Source organism: Cyanistes caeruleus, unplaced genomic scaffold, assembly GCF_971803275.1.
Source record: "Cyanistes caeruleus unplaced genomic scaffold, bCyaCae1.hap1.1 HAP1_SCAFFOLD_67, whole genome shotgun sequence".
NCBI lineage: Eukaryota > Metazoa > Chordata > Aves > Passeriformes > Paridae > Cyanistes > Cyanistes caeruleus.
In genome coordinates, this window is record NW_028255885.1 from 578,814 (window position 1) to 595,869 (window position 17,056).

Below are 17,056 nucleotides of genomic sequence, written 5' to 3' on the forward strand. Positions count from 1 at the left end.
TAGATTTTGTGGAAATTTGTTGAGATTTTGTGAGATGGTTCTGGAATTTGGTGGGATATTGAGGAAATTCAGTGAATTTTGAGGGATTTTTCTTGAATTTTGTGGAAATTGTTGGAGATTTTGTGGGATGTTGCAGGAATTGGGTAGGGTTTTGAGAAGGTTTAGGGAATTTTGTGGCATTTTTCTGCAATTTTGTGAGGCTTTTCCAGAATTTTTGGTGATATTGAGGTGATTTGGTGGGATGTTTCTGGAATTTTGTGGGATTTTTCTGGGATTTGTACGAGACTTGAAGAATTTTGCGGGATTTTTCTTGAATTGTTTGGAAATTGGTGGAGATTTTGTGAGATGTTGCAGGAGTTTGTTTGGGTTTTGAGAAGATGTAGGGAAGTTTGTGGCATTTTTCTGGAATTCTGAGGGGCTTTCAAGAACTTTGTTAGAGTTTTCTTGAATTTAGTGGAAATTTGTTGAGATTTTGTGAGATGGTTCTGGAATTTGGTGGGATTTTTGTGGGATTTTGAGGATTTGTCTTGAATTTTGTGGGATTTGGAGGAGACTTGAAGAATTTGGAGGGAATTTTCTTGAATTTTTTGGATATTGGTGGAGATTTTGTGAGATGCTGCAGGAATGTGGTTGGGTTTTGAGAAGATTTAGGGATTTTTGTGGGATTTTCGTGGAATTTTCAGCAGCTTTCAAGTATTTTGTGAGAGTCTTCTTGAATTTTGTGGAAATTTCCGGAGATTTTGTGGGATGTTGCAGGAATGTGGTTGGGTTCTGAGAAGATTTAGGGAATTGTGTGGGGCTTGTACAGGATTTTGTGCGATTTCTTTTGAATTTTGTGGGATTTCTCTTGAATTTTGTGGGATGTTTGTGGGATGTTTGTGGGATGTTTGTGGTATTTGGAGGAGACTTGAAGAATTTTGCGGGATTTTTCTTGAAATGTTTGGAAATTGGTGGAGATTTTGTGAGATGTTGCAGGAGTTTGTTTGGGTTCTGAGAAGATGGAAGGAATTTTGTGGGATTTTTGTGGAATTTTGAGGATTTGTCTTGAATGTTGTGGGATTTGGAGGAGACTTGAATAATTTTGCGGAATTTTCTTAGATTTTGTGGAAATTTGTTGAGATTTTGTGAGATGGTTCTGGAATTTGGTGGGATATTGAGGAAATTCAGTGAATTTTGAGGGATTTTTCTTGAATTTTGTGGAAATTGTTGGAGATTTTGTGGGATGTTGCAGGAATTGGGTAGGGTTTTGAGAAGGTTTAGGGAATTTTGTGGCATTTTTCTGCAATTTTGTGAGGCTTTTCCAGAATTTTTGGTGATATTGAGGTGATTTGGTGGGATGTTTCTGGAATTTTGTGGGATTTTTCTGGGATTTGTACGAGACTTGAAGAATTTTGCGGGATTTTTCTTGAATTGTTTGGAAATTGTTGGAGATTTTGTGAGATGTTGCAGGAGTTTGTTTGGGTTTTGAGAAGATGTAGGGAAGTTTGTGGCATTTTTCTGGAATTCTGAGGGGCTTTCAAGAACTTTGTTAGAGTTTTCTTGAATTTAGTGGAAATTTGTTGAGATTTTGTGAGATGGTTCTGGAATTTGGTGGGATTTTTGTGGGATTTTGAGGATTTGTCTTGAATTTTGTGGGATTTGGAGGAGACTTGAAGAATTTGGAGGGAATTTTCTTGAATTTTTTGGATATTGGTGGAGATTTTGTGAGATGCTGCAGGAATGTGGTTGGGTTTTGAGACGATTTAGGGATTTTTGTGGGATTTTCGTGGAATTTTCAGCAGCTTTCAAGTATTTTGTGAGAGTCTTCTTGAATTTTGTGGAAATTTCCGGAGATTTTGTGAGATGTTGCAGGAATTTTGTGGGATTTTTGTGGAATTTTGAGGAATTCTCTTGAATTTTGTGGGATTTGGAGGAGACTTGAAGAAGTTGGAGGGATTTTTCCTAAATGTTGTGGAAATTGGTGGAGATTTTGTGAGATGTTGCAGGAATTTGTTTGGATTTTGAGAAGATGTAGGGAATTTTGTTGGATTTTTGTGGAATTTTGAGGATTTCTCTTGAATTTTGTGGGATTTGGAGGAGACTTGAAGAATTTTGCGGGAATTTTCTTAGATTTTGTGGAAATTGTTGGAGATTTTGTGAGATGTCTGTAGAATTTTGTAATGTTTTGAGAAGATGTAGGGAATTTTGTTGCATTTTTCTGGAATTTTGAGGGGCTTTCAAGAACTTTGTGAGAGTTTTTTTGAATTTTTTGGAAATTTGTTGAGATTTTGTGAGATGGTTCTGGAGTTTGGTGGGATATTGAGGAAATTCAGTGAATTTGGAGGGAATTTTCTTGAATTTTGTGGAAATTGTTGGAGATTTTGTGGGATGTTGCAGGAATGTGGTTGGGTTCTGAGAAGATTTAGGGAATTGTGCGGGGCTTGTACAGAATTTGGTGGGATTTCTCTTGAATTTTGTGGGATTTCTATTGAATTTTATGGGATGTTTGTGGGATGTTTGTGAGATGTTTGTAGGATGTTTGTGGTATTTGGAGGAGACTTGAAGAATTTTGCGGGATTTTTCTTGAAATGTTTGGAAATTGGTGGAGATTTTGTGAGATGTTGCAGGAGTTTGTTTGGGTTTTGAGAAGATGTAGGGAAGTTTGTGGCATTTTTCTGGAATTTTGAGGGGCTTTCAAGAACTTTGTGAGAGTTTTCTTGAATTTAGTGGAAATTTGTTGAGATTTTGTGAGATGGTTCTGGAATTTGGTGGGATTTTTGTGGGATTTTGAGGATTTGTCTTGAATTTTGTGGGATTTGGAGGAGACTTGAAGAATTTGGAGGGAATTTTCTTGAATTTTTTGGATATTGGTGGAGATTTTGTGAGATGCTGCAGGAATGTGGTTGGGTTTTGAGAAGATTTAGGGATTTTTGTGGGATTTTCATGGAATTTTCAGCAGCTTTCAAGTATTTTGTGAGAGTCTTCTTGAATTTTGTGGAAATTTCCAGAGATTTTGTGGGATGTTGCAGGAATGTGGTTGGGTTCTGAGAAGATTTAGGGAATTGTGTGGGGCTTGTACAGGATTTTGTGCGATTTCTTTTGAATTTTGTGGGATTTCTCTTGAATTTTGTGGGATGTTTGTGGGATGTTTGTGGGATGTTTGTGGTATTTGGAGGAGACTTGAAGAATTTTGCGGGATTTTTCTTGAAATGTTTGGAAATTGGTGGAGATTTTGTGAGATGTTGCAGGAGTTTGTTTGGGTTCTGAGAAGATGGAAGGAATTTTGTGGGATTTTTGTGGAATTTTGAGGATTTGTCTTGAATGTTGTGGGATTTGGAGGAGACTTGAAGAATTTTGCGGAATTTTCTGAGATTTTGTGGAAATTTGTTGAGATTTTGTGAGATGGTTCTGGAATTTGGTGGGATATTGAGGAAATTCAGTGAATTTTGAGGGATTTTTCTTGAATTTTGTGGAAATTGTTGGAGATTTTGTGGGATGTTGCAGGAATTGGGTAGGGTTTTGAGAAGGTTTAGGGAATTTTGTGGCATTTTTCTGCAAATTTGTGAGGCTTTTCCAGAATTTTTGGTGATATTGAGGTGATTTGGTGGGATGTTTCTGGAATTTTGTGGGATTTTTCTGGGATTTGTACGAGACTTGAAGAATTTTGCGGGATTTTTCTTGAAATGTTTGGAAATTGTTGGAGATTTTGTGAGATGTTGCAGGAGTTTGTTTGGGTTTTGAGAAGATGTAGGGAAGTTTGTGGCATTTTTCTGGAATTCTGAGGGGCTTTCAAGAACTTTGTGAGAGTTTTCTTGAATTTAGTGGAAATTTGTTGAGATTTTGTGAGATGGTTCTGGAATTTGGTGGGATTTTTGTGGGATTTTGAGGATTTGTCTTGAATTTTGTGGGATTTGGAGGAGACTTGAAGAATTTGGAGGGAATTTTCTTGAATTTTTTGGATATTGGTGGAGATTTTGTGAGATGCTGCAGGAATGTGGTTGGGTTTTGAGACGATTTAGGGATTTTTGTGGGATTTTCGTGGAATTTTCAGCAGCTTTCAAGTATTTTGTGAGAGTCTTCTTGAATTTTGTGGAAATTTCCGGAGATTTTGTGAGATGTTGCAGGAATTTTGTGGGATTTTTGTGGAATTTTGAGGAATTCTCTTGAATTTTGTGGGATTTGGAGGAGACTTGAAGAAGTTGGAGGGATTTTTCCTAAATGTTGTGGAAATTGGTGGAGATTTTGTGAGATGTTGCAGGAATTTGTTTGGATTTTGAGAAGATGTAGGGAATTTTGTTGGATTTTTGTGGAATTTTGAGGATTTCTCTTGAATTTTGTGGGATTTGGAGGAGACTTGAAGAATTTTGCGGGAATTTTCTTAGATTTTGTGGAAATTGTTGGAGATTTTGTGAGATGTCTGTAGAATTTTGTAATGTTTTGAGAAGATGTAGGGAATTTTGTTGCATTTTTCTGGAATTTTGAGGGGCTTTCAAGAACTTTGTGAGAGTTTTTTTGAATTTTTTGGAAATTTGTTGAGATTTTGTGAGATGGTTCTGGAGTTTGGTGGGATATTGAGGAAATTCAGTGAATTTGGAGGGAATTTTCTTGAATTTTGTGGAAATTGTTGGAGATTTTGTGGGATGTTGCAGGAATGTGGTTGGGTTCTGAGAAGATTTAGGGAATTGTGCGGGGCTTGTACAGAATTTGGTGGGATTTCTCTTGAATTTTGTGGGATTTCTATTGAATTTTATGGGATGTTTGTGGGATGTTTGTGAGATGTTTGTAGGATGTTTGTGGTATTTGGAGGAGACTTGAAGAATTTTGCGGGATTTTTCTTGAAATGTTTGGAAATTGGTGGAGATTTTGTGAGATGTTGCAGGAGTTTGTTTGGGTTTTGAGAAGATGTAGGGAAGTTTGTGGCATTTTTCTGGAATTTTGAGGGGCTTTCAAGAACTTTGTGAGAGTTTTCTTGAATTTAGTGGAAATTTGTTGAGATTTTGTGAGATGGTTCTGGAATTTGGTGGGATTTTTGTGGGATTTTGAGGATTTGTCTGGAATTTTGTGGGATTTGGAGGAGACTTGAAGAATTTGGAGGGAATTTTCTTGAATTTTTTGGATATTGGTGGAGATTTTGTGAGATGCTGCAGGAATGTGGTTGGGTTTTGAGAAGATTTAGGGATTTTTGTGGGATTTTCATGGAATTTTCAGCAGCTTTCAAGTATTTTGTGAGAGTCTTCTTGAATTTTGTGGAAATTTCCAGAGATTTTGTGGGATGTTGCAGGAATGTGGTTGGGTTCTGAGAAGATTTAGGGAATTGTGTGGGGCTTGTACAGGATTTTGTGCGATTTCTTTTGAATTTTGTGGGATTTCTCTTGAATTTTGTGGGATGTTTGTGGGATGTTTGTGGGATGTTTGTGGTATTTGGAGGAGACTTGAAGAATTTTGCGGGATTTTTCTTGAAATGTTTGGAAATTGGTGGAGATTTTGTGAGATGTTGCAGGAGTTTGTTTGGGTTCTGAGAAGATGGAAGGAATTTTGTGGGATTTTTGTGGAATTTTGAGGATTTGTCTTGAATGTTGTGGGATTTGGAGGAGACTTGAAGAATTTTGCGGAATTTTCTGAGATTTAGTGGAAATTTGTTGAGATTTTGTGAGATGGTTCTGGAATTTGGTGGGATTTTTGTGGGATTTTGAGGATTTGTCTTGAATTTTGTGGGATTTGGAGGAGACTTGAAGAATTTGGAGGGAATTTTCTTGAATTTTTTGGATATTGGTGGAGATTTTGTGAGATGCTGCAGGAATGTGGTTGGGTTTTGAGAAGATTTAGGGATTTTTGTGGGATTTTCGTGGAATTTTCAGCATCTTTCAAGTATTTTGTGAGAGTCTTCTTGAATTTTGTGGAAATTTCCAGAGATTTTATGGGATGTTGCAGGAATGTGGTTGGGTTCTGAGAAGATTTAGGGAATTGTGTGGGGCTTGTACAGGATTTTGTGCGATTTCTTTTGAATTTTGTGGGATTTCTCTTGAATTTTGTGGGATGTTTGTGGGATGTTTGTGGGATGTTTGTGGTATTTGGAGGAGACTTGAAGAATTTTGCGGGATTTTTCTTGAAATGTTTGGAAATTGGTGGAGATTTTGTGAGATGTTGCAGGAGTTTGTTTGGGTTCTGAGAAGATGGAAGGAATTTTGTGGGATTTTTGTGGAATTTTGAGGATTTGTCTTGAATGTTGTGGGATTTGGAGGAGACTTGAATAATTTTGCGGAATTTTCTTAGATTTTGTGGAAATTTGTTGAGATTTTGTGAGATGGTTCTGGAATTTGGTGGGATATTGAGGAAATTCAGTGAATTTTGAGGGATTTTTCTTGAATTTTGTGGAAATTGTTGGAGATTTTGTGGGATGTTGCAGGAATTGGGTAGGGTTTTGAGAAGGTTTAGGGAATTTTGTGGCATTTTTCTGCAATTTTGTGAGGCTTTTCCAGAATTTTTGGTGATATTGAGGTGATTTGGTGGGATGTTTCTGGAATTTTGTGGGATTTTTCTGGGATTTGTACGAGACTTGAAGAATTTTGCGGGATTTTTCTTGAATTGTTTGGAAATTGGTGGAGATTTTGTGAGATGTTGCAGGAGTTTGTTTGGGTTTTGAGAAGATGTAGGGAAGTTTGTGGCATTTTTCTGGAATTCTGAGGGGCTTTCAAGAACTTTGTTAGAGTTTTCTTGAATTTAGTGGAAATTTGTTGAGATTTTGTGAGATGGTTCTGGAATTTGGTGGGATTTTTGTGGGATTTTGAGGATGTGTCTTGAATTTTGTGGGATTTGGAGGAGACTTGAAGAATTTGGAGGGAATTTTCTTGAATTTTTTGGATATTGGTGGAGATTTTGTGAGATGCTGCAGGAATGTGGTTGGGTTTTGAGACGATTTAGGGATTTTTGTGGGATTTTCGTGGAATTTTCAGCAGCTTTCAAGTATTTTGTGAGAGTCTTCTTGAATTTTGTGGAAATTTCCGGAGATTTTGTGAGATGTTGCAGGAATTTTGTGGGATTTTTGTGGAATTTTGAGGAATTCTCTTGAATTTTGTGGGATTTGGAGGAGACTTGAAGAAGTTGGAGGGATTTTTCCTAAATGTTGTGGAAATTGGTGGAGATTTTGTGAGATGTTGCAGGAATTTGTTTGGATTTTGAGAAGATGTAGGGAATTTTGTTGGATTTTTGTGGAATTTTGAGGATTTCTCTTGAATTTTGTGGGATTTGGAGGAGACTTGAAGAATTTTGCGGGAATTTTCTTAGATTTTGTGGAAATTGTTGGAGATTTTGTGAGATGTCTGTAGAATTTTGTAATGTTTTGAGAAGATGTAGGGAATTTTGTTGCATTTTTCTGGAATTTTGAGGGGCTTTCAAGAACTTTGTGAGAGTTTTTTTGAATTTTTTGGAAATTTGTTGAGATTTTGTGAGATGGTTCTGGAGTTTGGTGGGATATTGAGGAAATTCAGTGAATTTGGAGGGAATTTTCTTGAATTTTGTGGAAATTGTTGGAGATTTTGTGGGATGTTGCAGGAATGTGGTTGGGTTCTGAGAAGATTTAGGGAATTGTGCGGGGCTTGTACAGAATTTGGTGGGATTTCTCTTGAATTTTGTGGGATTTCTATTGAATTTTATGGGATGTTTGTGGGATGTTTGTGAGATGTTTGTAGGATGTTTGTGGTATTTGGAGGAGACTTGAAGAATTTTGCGGGATTTTTCTTGAAATGTTTGGAAATTGGTGGAGATTTTGTGAGATGTTGCAGGAGTTTGTTTGGGTTTTGAGAAGATGTAGGGAAGTTTGTGGCATTTTTCTGGAATTTTGAGGGGCTTTCAAGAACTTTGTGAGAGTTTTCTTGAATTTAGTGGAAATTTGTTGAGATTTTGTGAGATGGTTCTGGAATTTGGTGGGATTTTTGTGGGATTTTGAGGATTTGTCTTGAATTTTGTGGGATTTGGAGGAGACTTGAAGAATTTGGAGGGAATTTTCTTGAATTTTTTGGATATTGGTGGAGATTTTGTGAGATGCTGCAGGAATGTGGTTGGGTTTTGAGAAGATTTAGGGATTTTTGTGGGATTTTCGTGGAATTTTCAGCAGCTTTCAAGTATTTTGTGAGAGTCTTCTTGAATTTTGTGGAAATTTCCAGAGATTTTGTGGGATGTTGCAGGAATGTGGTTGGGTTCTGAGAAGATTTAGGGAATTGTGTGGGGCTTGTACAGGATTTTGTGCGATTTCTTTTGAATTTTGTGGGATTTCTCTTGAATTTTGTGGGATGTTTGTGGGATGTTTGTGGGATGTTTGTGGTATTTGGAGGAGACTTGAAGAATTTTGCGGGATTTTTCTTGAAATGTTTGGAAATTGGTGGAGATTTTGTGAGATGTTGCAGGAGTTTGTTTGGGTTCTGAGAAGATGGAAGGAATTTTGTGGGATTTTTGTGGAATTTTGAGGATTTGTCTTGAATTTTGTGGGATTTGGAGGAGACTTGAAGAATTTGGAGGGAATTTTCTTAGATTTTGTGGAAATTTGTTGAGATTTTGTGAGATGGTTCTGGAATTTGGTGGGATATTGAGGAAATTCAGTGAATTTTGAGGGATTTTTCTTGAATTTTGTGGAAATTGTTGGAGATTTTGTGGGATGTTGCAGGAATTGGGTAGGGTTTTGAGAAGGTTTAGGGAATTTTGTGGCATTTTTCTGCAATTTTGTGAGGCTTTTCCAGAATTTTTGGTGATATTGAGGTGGTTTGGTGGGATGTTTCTGGAATTTTGTGGGATTTTTCTGGGATTTGTACGAGACTTGAAGAATTTTGCGGGATTTTTCTTGAATTGTTTGGAAATTGGTGGAGATTTTGTGAGATGTTGCAGGAGTTTGTTTGGGTTTTGAGAAGATGTAGGGAAGTTTGTGGCATTTTTCTGGAATTCTGAGGGGCTTTCAAGAACTTTGTGAGAGTTTTCTTGAATTTAGTGGAAATTTGTTGAGATTTTGTGAGATGGTTCTGGAATTTGGTGGGATTTTTGTGGGATTTTGAGGATTTGTCTTGAATTTTGTGGGATTTGGAGGAGACTTGAAGAATTTGGAGGGAATTTTCTTGAATTTTTTGGATATTGGTGGAGATTTTGTGAGATGCTGCAGGAATGTGGTTGGGTTTTGAGACGATTTAGTGATTTTTGTGGGATTTTCGTGGAATTTTCAGCAGCTTTCAAGTATTTTGTGAGAGTCTTCTTGAATTTTGTGGAAATTTCCAGAGATTTTGTGGGATGTTGCAGGAATGTGGTTGGGTTCTGAGAAGATTTAGGGAATTGTGTGGGGCTTGTACAGGATTTTGTGCGATTTCTTTTGAATTTTGTGGGATTTCTCTTGAATTTTGTGGGATGTTTGTGGGATGTTTGTGGGATGTTTGAGGTATTTGGAGGAGACTTGAAGAATTTTGCGGGATTTTTCTTGAAATGTTTGGAAATTGGTGGAGATTTTGTGAGATGTTGCAGGAGTTTGTTTGGGTTCTGAGAAGATGGAAGGAATTTTGTGGGATTTTTGTGGAATTTTGAGGATTTGTCTTGAATGTTGTGGTATTTGGAGGAGACTTGAAGAATTTTGCGGAATTTTCTGAGATTTAGTGGAAATTTGTTGAGATTTTGTGAGATGGTTCTGGAATTTGGTGGGATTTTTGTGGGATTTTGAGGATTTGTCTTGAATTTTGTGGGATTTGGAGGAGACTTGAAGAATTTGGAGGGAATTTTCTTGAATTTTTTGGATATTGGTGGAGATTTTGTGAGATGCTGCAGGAATGTGGTTGGGTTTTGAGAAGATTTAGGGATTTTTGTGGGATTTTCGTGGAATTTTCAGCAGCTTTCAAGTATTTTGTGAGAGTCTTCTTGAATTTTGTGGAAATTTCCAGAGATTTTGTGGGATGTTGCAGGAATGTGGTTGGGTTCTGAGAAGATTTAGGGAATTGTGTGGGGCTTGTACAGGATTTTGTGCGATTTCTTTTGAATTTTGTGGGATTTCTCTTGAATTTTGTGGGATGTTTGTGGGATGTTTGTGGGATGTTTGTGGTATTTGGAGGAGACTTGAAGAATTTTGCGGGATTTTTCTTGAAATGTTTGGAAATTGGTGGAGATTTTGTGAGATGTTGCAGGAGTTTGTTTGGGTTCTGAGAAGATGGAAGGAATTTTGTGGGATTTTTGTGGAATTTTGAGGATTTGTCTTGAATTTTGTGGGATTTGGAGGAGACTTGAAGAATTTGGAGGGAATTTTCTTAGATTTTGTGGAAATTTGTTGAGATTTTGTGAGATGGTTCTGGAATTTGGTGGGATATTGAGGAAATTCAGTGAATTTTGAGGGATTTTTCTTGAATTTTGTTTAAATTGTTGGAGATTTTGTGGGATGTTGCAGGAATTGGGTAGGGTTTTGAGAAGGTTTAGGGAATTTTGTGGCATTTTTCTGCAATTTTGTGAGGCTTTTCCAGAATTTTTGGTGATATTGAGGTGGTTTGGTGGGATGTTTCTGGAATTTTGTGGGATTTTTCTGGGATTTGTACGAGACTTGAAGAATTTTGCGGGATTTTTCTTGAATTGTTTGGAAATTGGTGGAGATTTTGTGAGATGTTGCAGGAGTTTGTTTGGGTTTTGAGAAGATGTAGGGAAGTTTGTGGCATTTTTCTGGAATTCTGAGGGGCTTTCAAGAACTTTGTGAGAGTTTTCTTGAATTTAGTGGAAATTTGTTGAGATTTTGTGAGATGGTTCTGGAATTTGGTGGGATTTTTGTGGGATTTTGAGGATTTGTCTTGAATTTTGTGGGATTTGGAGGAGACTTGAAGAATTTGGAGGGAATTTTCTTGAATTTTTTGGATATTGGTGGAGATTTTGTGAGATGCTGCAGGAATGTGGTTGGGTTTTGAGACGATTTAGTGATTTTTGTGGGATTTTCGTGGAATTTTCAGCAGCTTTCAAGTATTTTGTGAGAGTCTTCTTGAATTTTGTGGAAATTTCCGGAGATTTTGTGAGATGTTGCAGGAATTTTGTGGGATTTTTGTGGAATTTTGAGGAATTCTCTTGAATTTTGTGGGATTTGGAGGAGACTTGAAGAAGTTGGAGGGATTTTTCCTAAATGTTGTGGAAATGTGTGGAGATTTTGTGAGATGTTGCAGGAATTTGTTTGGATTTTGAGAAGATGTAGGGAATTTTGTTGGATTTTTGTGGAATTTTGAGGGGCTTTCAAGAACTTTGTGAGAGTTTTTTTGAATTTTTTGGAAATTTGTTGAGATTTTGTGAGATGGTTCTGGAGTTTGGTGGGATATTGAGGAAATTCAGTGAATTTGGAGGGAATTTTCTTGAATTTTGTGGAAATTGTTGGAGATTTTGTGGGATGTTGCAGGAATGTGGTTGGGTTCTGAGAAGATTTAGGGAATTGTGCGGGGCTTGTACAGAATTTGGTGGGATTTCTCTTGAATTTTGTGGGATTTCTATTGAATTTTATGGGATGTTTGTGGGATGTTTGTGAGATGTTTGTAGGATGTTTGTGGTATTTGGAGGAGACTTGAAGAATTTTGCGGGATTTTTCTTGAATTGTTTGGAAATTGGTGGAGATTTTGTGAGATGTTGCAGGAGTTTGTTTGGGTTTTGAGAAGATGTAGGGAAGTTTGTGGCATTTTTCTGGAATTTTGAGGGGCTTTCAAGAACTTTGTGAGAGTTTTCTTGAATTTAGTGGAAATTTGTTGAGATTTTGTGAGATGGTTCTGGAATTTGGTGGGATTTTTGTGGGATTTTGAGGATTTGTCTTGAATTTTGTGGGATTTGGAGGAGACTTGAAGAATTTGGAGGGAATTTTCTTGAATTTTTTGGATATTGGTGGAGATTTTGTGAGATGCTGCAGGAATGTGGTTGGGTTTTGAGAAGATTTAGGGATTTTTGTGGGATTTTCATGGAATTTTCAGCAGCTTTCAAGTATTTTGTGAGAGTCTTCTTGAATTTTGTGGAAATTTCCAGAGATTTTGTGGGATGTTGCAGGAATGTGGTTGGGTTCTGAGAAGATTTAGGGAATTGTGTGGGGCTTGTACAGGATTTTGTGCGATTTCTTTTGAATTTTGTGGGATTTCTCTTGAATTTTGTGGGATGTTTGTGGGATGTTTGTGGGATGTTTGTGGTATTTGGAGGAGACTTGAAGAATTTTGCGGGATTTTTCTTGAAATGTTTGGAAATTGGTGGAGATTTTGTGAGATGTTGCAGGAGTTTGTTTGGGTTCTGAGAAGATGGAAGGAATTTTGTGGGATTTTTGTGGAATTTTGAGGATTTGTCTTGAATGTTGTGGGATTTGGAGGAGACTTGAAGAATTTTGCGGAATTTTCTGAGATTTAGTGGAAATTTGTTGAGATTTTGTGAGATGGTTCTGGAATTTGGTGGGATTTTTGTGGGATTTTGAGGATTTGTCTTGAATTTTGTGGGATTTGGAGGAGACTTGAAGAATTTGGAGGGAATTTTCTTGAATTTTTTGGATATTGGTGGAGATTTTGTGAGATGCTGCAGGAATGTGGTTGGGTTTTGAGAAGATTTAGGGATTTTTGTGGGATTTTCGTGGAATTTTCAGCAGCTTTCAAGTATTTTGTGAGAGTCTTCTTGAATTTTGTGGAAATTTCCAGAGATTTTGTGGGATGTTGCAGGAATGTGGTTGGGTTCTGAGAAGATTTAGGGAATTGTGTGGGGCTTGTACAGGATTTTGTGCGATTTCTTTTGAATTTTGTGGGATTTCTCTTGAATTTTGTGGGATGTTTGTGGGATGTTTGTGGGATGTTTGTGGTATTTGGAGGAGACTTGAAGAATTTTGCGGGATTTTTCTTGAATTGTTTGGAAATTGGTGGAGATTTTGTGAGATGTTGCAGGAGTTTGTTTGGGTTTTGAGAAGATGTAGGGAATTTTGTGGCATTTTTCTGGAATTTTGAGGGGCTTTCAAGAACTTTGTGAGAGTTTTCTTGAATTTAGTGGAAATTTGTTGAGATTTTGTGAGATGGTTCTGGAATTTGGTGGGATTTTTGTGGGATTTTGAGGATTTGTCTTGAATTTTGTGGGATTTGGAGGAGACTTGAAGAATTTGGAGGGAATTTTCTTGAATTTTTTGGATATTGGTGGAGATTTTGTGAGATGCTGCAGGAATGTGGTTGGGTTTTGAGAAGATTTAGGGATTTTTGTGGGATTTTCGTGGAATTTTCAGCAGCTTTCAAGTATTTTGTGAGAGTCTTCTTGAATTTTGTGGAAATTTCCAGAGATTTTGTGGGATGTTGCAGGAATGTGGTTGGGTTCTGAGAAGATTTAGGGAATTGTGTGGGGCTTGTACAGGATTTTGTGCGATTTCTTTTGAATTTTGTGGGATTTCTCTTGAATTTTGTGGGATGTTTGTGGGATGTTTGTGGGATGTTTGTGGTATTTGGAGGAGACTTGAAGAATTTTGCGGGATTTTTCTTGAAATGTTTGGAAATTGGTGGAGATTTTGTGAGATGTTGCAGGAGTTTGTTTGGGTTCTGAGAAGATGGAAGGAATTTTGTGGGATTTTTGTGGAATTTTGAGGATTTGTCTTGAATGTTGTGGGATTTGGAGGAGACTTGAAGAATTTTGCGGAATTTTCTTAGATTTTGTGGAAATTTGTTGAGATTTTGTGAGATGGTTCTGGAATTTGGTGGGATATTGAGGAAATTCAGTGAATTTTGAGGGATTTTTCTTGAATTTTGTGGAAATTGTTGGAGATTTTGTGGGATGTTGCAGGAATTGGGTAGGGTTTTGAGAAGGTTTAGGGAATTTTGTGGCATTTTTCTGCAATTTTGTGAGGCTTTTCCAGAATTTTTGGTGATATTGAGGTGATTTGGTGGGATGTTTCTGGAATTTTGTGGGATTTTTCTGGGATTTGTACGAGACTTGAAGAATTTTGCGGGATTTTTCTTGAATTGTTTGGAAATTGGTGGAGATTTTGTGAGATGTTGCAGGAGTTTGTTTGGGTTTTGAGAAGATGTAGGGAAGTTTGTGGCATTTTTCTGGAATTCTGAGGGGCTTTCAAGAACTTTGTGAGAGTTTTCTTGAATTTAGTGGAAATTTGTTGAGATTTTGTGAGATGGTTCTGGAATTTGGTGGGATTTTTGTGGGATTTTGAGGATTTGTCTTGAATTTTGTGGGATTTGGAGGAGACTTGAAGAATTTGGAGGGAATTTTCTTGAATTTTTTGGATATTGGTGGAGATTTTGTGAGATGCTGCAGGAATGTGGTTGGGTTTTGAGACGATTTAGGGATTTTTGTGGGATTTTCGTGGAATTTTCAGCAGCTTTCAAGTATTTTGTGAGAGTCTTCTTGAATTTTGTGGAAATTTCCGGAGATTTTGTGAGATGTTGCAGGAATTTTGTGGGATTTTTGTGGAATTTTGAGGAATTCTCTTGAATTTTGTGGGATTTGGAGGAGACTTGAAGAAGTTGGAGGGATTTTTCCTAAATGTTGTGGAAATTGGTGGAGATTTTGTGAGATGTTGCAGGAATTTGTTTGGATTTTGAGAAGATGTAGGGAATTTTGTTGGATTTTTGTGGAATTTTGAGGATTTCTCTTGAATTTTGTGGGATTTGGAGGAGACTTGAAGAATTTTGCGGGAATTTTCTTAGATTTTGTGGAAATTGTTGGAGATTTTGTGAGATGTCTGTAGAATTTTGTAATGTTTTGAGAAGATGTAGGGAATTTTGTTGCATTTTTCTGGAATTTTGAGGGGCTTTCAAGAACTTTGTGAGAGTTTTTTTGAATTTTTTGGAAATTTGTTGAGATTTTGTGAGATGGTTCTGGAGTTTGGTGGGATATTGAGGAAATTCAGTGAATTTGGAGGGAATTTTCTTGAATTTTGTGGAAATTGTTGGAGATTTTGTGGGATGTTGCAGGAATGTGGTTGGGTTCTGAGAAGATTTAGGGAATTGTGCGGGGCTTGTACAGAATTTGGTGGGATTTCTCTTGAATTTTGTGGGATTTCTATTGAATTTTATGGGATGTTTGTGGGATGTTTGTGAGATGTTTGTAGGATGTTTGTGGTATTTGGAGGAGACTTGAAGAATTTTGCGGGATTTTTCTTGAAATGTTTGGAAATTGGTGGAGATTTTGTGAGATGTTGCAGGAGTTTGTTTGGGTTTTGAGAAGATGTAGGGAAGTTTGTGGCATTTTTCTGGAATTTTGAGGGGCTTTCAAGAACTTTGTGAGAGTTTTCTTGAATTTAGTGGAAATTTGTTGAGATTTTGTGAGATGGTTCTGGAATTTGGTGGGATTTTTGTGGGATTTTGAGGATTTGTCTTGAATTTTGTGGGATTTGGAGGAGACTTGAAGAATTTGGAGGGAATTTTCTTGAATTTTTTGGATATTGGTGGAGATTTTGTGAGATGCTGCAGGAATGTGGTTGGGTTTTGAGAAGATTTAGGGATTTTTGTGGGATTTTCATGGAATTTTCAGCAGCTTTCAAGTATTTTGTGAGAGTCTTCTTGAATTTTGTGGAAATTTCCAGAGATTTTGTGGGATGTTGCAGGAATGTGGTTGGGTTCTGAGAAGATTTAGGGAATTGTGTGGGGCTTGTACAGGATTTTGTGCGATTTCTTTTGAATTTTGTGGGATTTCTCTTGAATTTTGTGGGATGTTTGTGGGATGTTTGTGGGATGTTTGTGGTATTTGGAGGAGACTTGAAGAATTTTGCGGGATTTTTCTTGAAATGTTTGGAAATTGGTGGAGATTTTGTGAGATGTTGCAGGAGTTTGTTTGGGTTCTGAGAAGATGGAAGGAATTTTGTGGGATTTTTGTGGAATTTTGAGGATTTGTCTTGAATGTTGTGGGATTTGGAGGAGACTTGAAGAATTTTGCGGAATTTTCTGAGATTTAGTGGAAATTTGTTGAGATTTTGTGAGATGGTTCTGGAATTTGGTGGGATTTTTGTGGGATTTTGAGGATTTGTCTTGAATTTTGTGGGATTTGGAGGAGACTTGAAGAATTTGGAGGGAATTTTCTTGAATTTTTTGGATATTGGTGGAGATTTTGTGAGATGCTGCAGGAATGTGGTTGGGTTTTGAGAAGATTTAGGGATTTTTGTGGGATTTTCGTGGAATTTTCAGCAGCTTTCAAGTATTTTGTGAGAGTCTTCTTGAATTTTGTGGAAATTTCCGGAGATTTTGTGGGATGTTGCAGGAATGTGGTTGGGTTCTGAGAAGATTTAGGGAATTGTGTGGGGCTTGTACAGGATTTTGTGCGATTTCTTTTGAATTTTGTGGGATTTCTCTTGAATTTTGTGGGATGTTTGTGGGATGTTTGTGGGATGTTTGTGGTATTTGGAGGAGACTTGAAGAATTTTGCGGGATTTTTCTTGAAATGTTTGGAAATTGGTGGAGATTTTGTGAGATGTTGCAGGAGTTTATTTGGGTTCTGAGAAGATGGAAGGAATTTTGTGGGATTTTTGTGGAATTTTGAGGATTTGTCTTGAATGTTGTGGGATTTGGAGGAGACTTGAAGAATTTTGCGGAATTTTCTTAGATTTTGTGGAAATTTGTTGAGATTTTGTGAGATGGTTCTGGAATTTGGTGGGATATTGAGGAAATTCAGTGAATTTTGAGGGATTTTTCTTGAATTTTGTGGAAATTGTTGGAGATTTTGTGGGATGTTGCAGGAATTGGGTAGGGTTTTGAGAAGGTTTAGGGAATTTTGTGGCATTTTTCTGCAATTTTGTGAGGCTTTTCCAGAATTTTTGGTGATATTGAGGTGATTTGGTGGGATGTTTCTGGAATTTTGTGGGATTTTTCTGGGATTTGTACGAGACTTGAAGAATTTTGCGGGATTTTTCTTGAATTGTTTGGAAATTGGTGGAGATTTTGTGAGATGTTGCAGGAGTTTGTTTGGGTTTTGAGAAGATGTAGGGAAGTTTGTGGCATTTTTCTGGAATTCTGAGGGGCTTTCAAGAACTTTGTTAGAGTTTTCTTGAATTTAGTGGAAATTTGTTGAGATTTTGTGAGATGGTTCTGGAATTTGGTGGGATTTTTGTGGGATTTTGAGGATTTGTCTTGAATTTTGTGGGATTTGG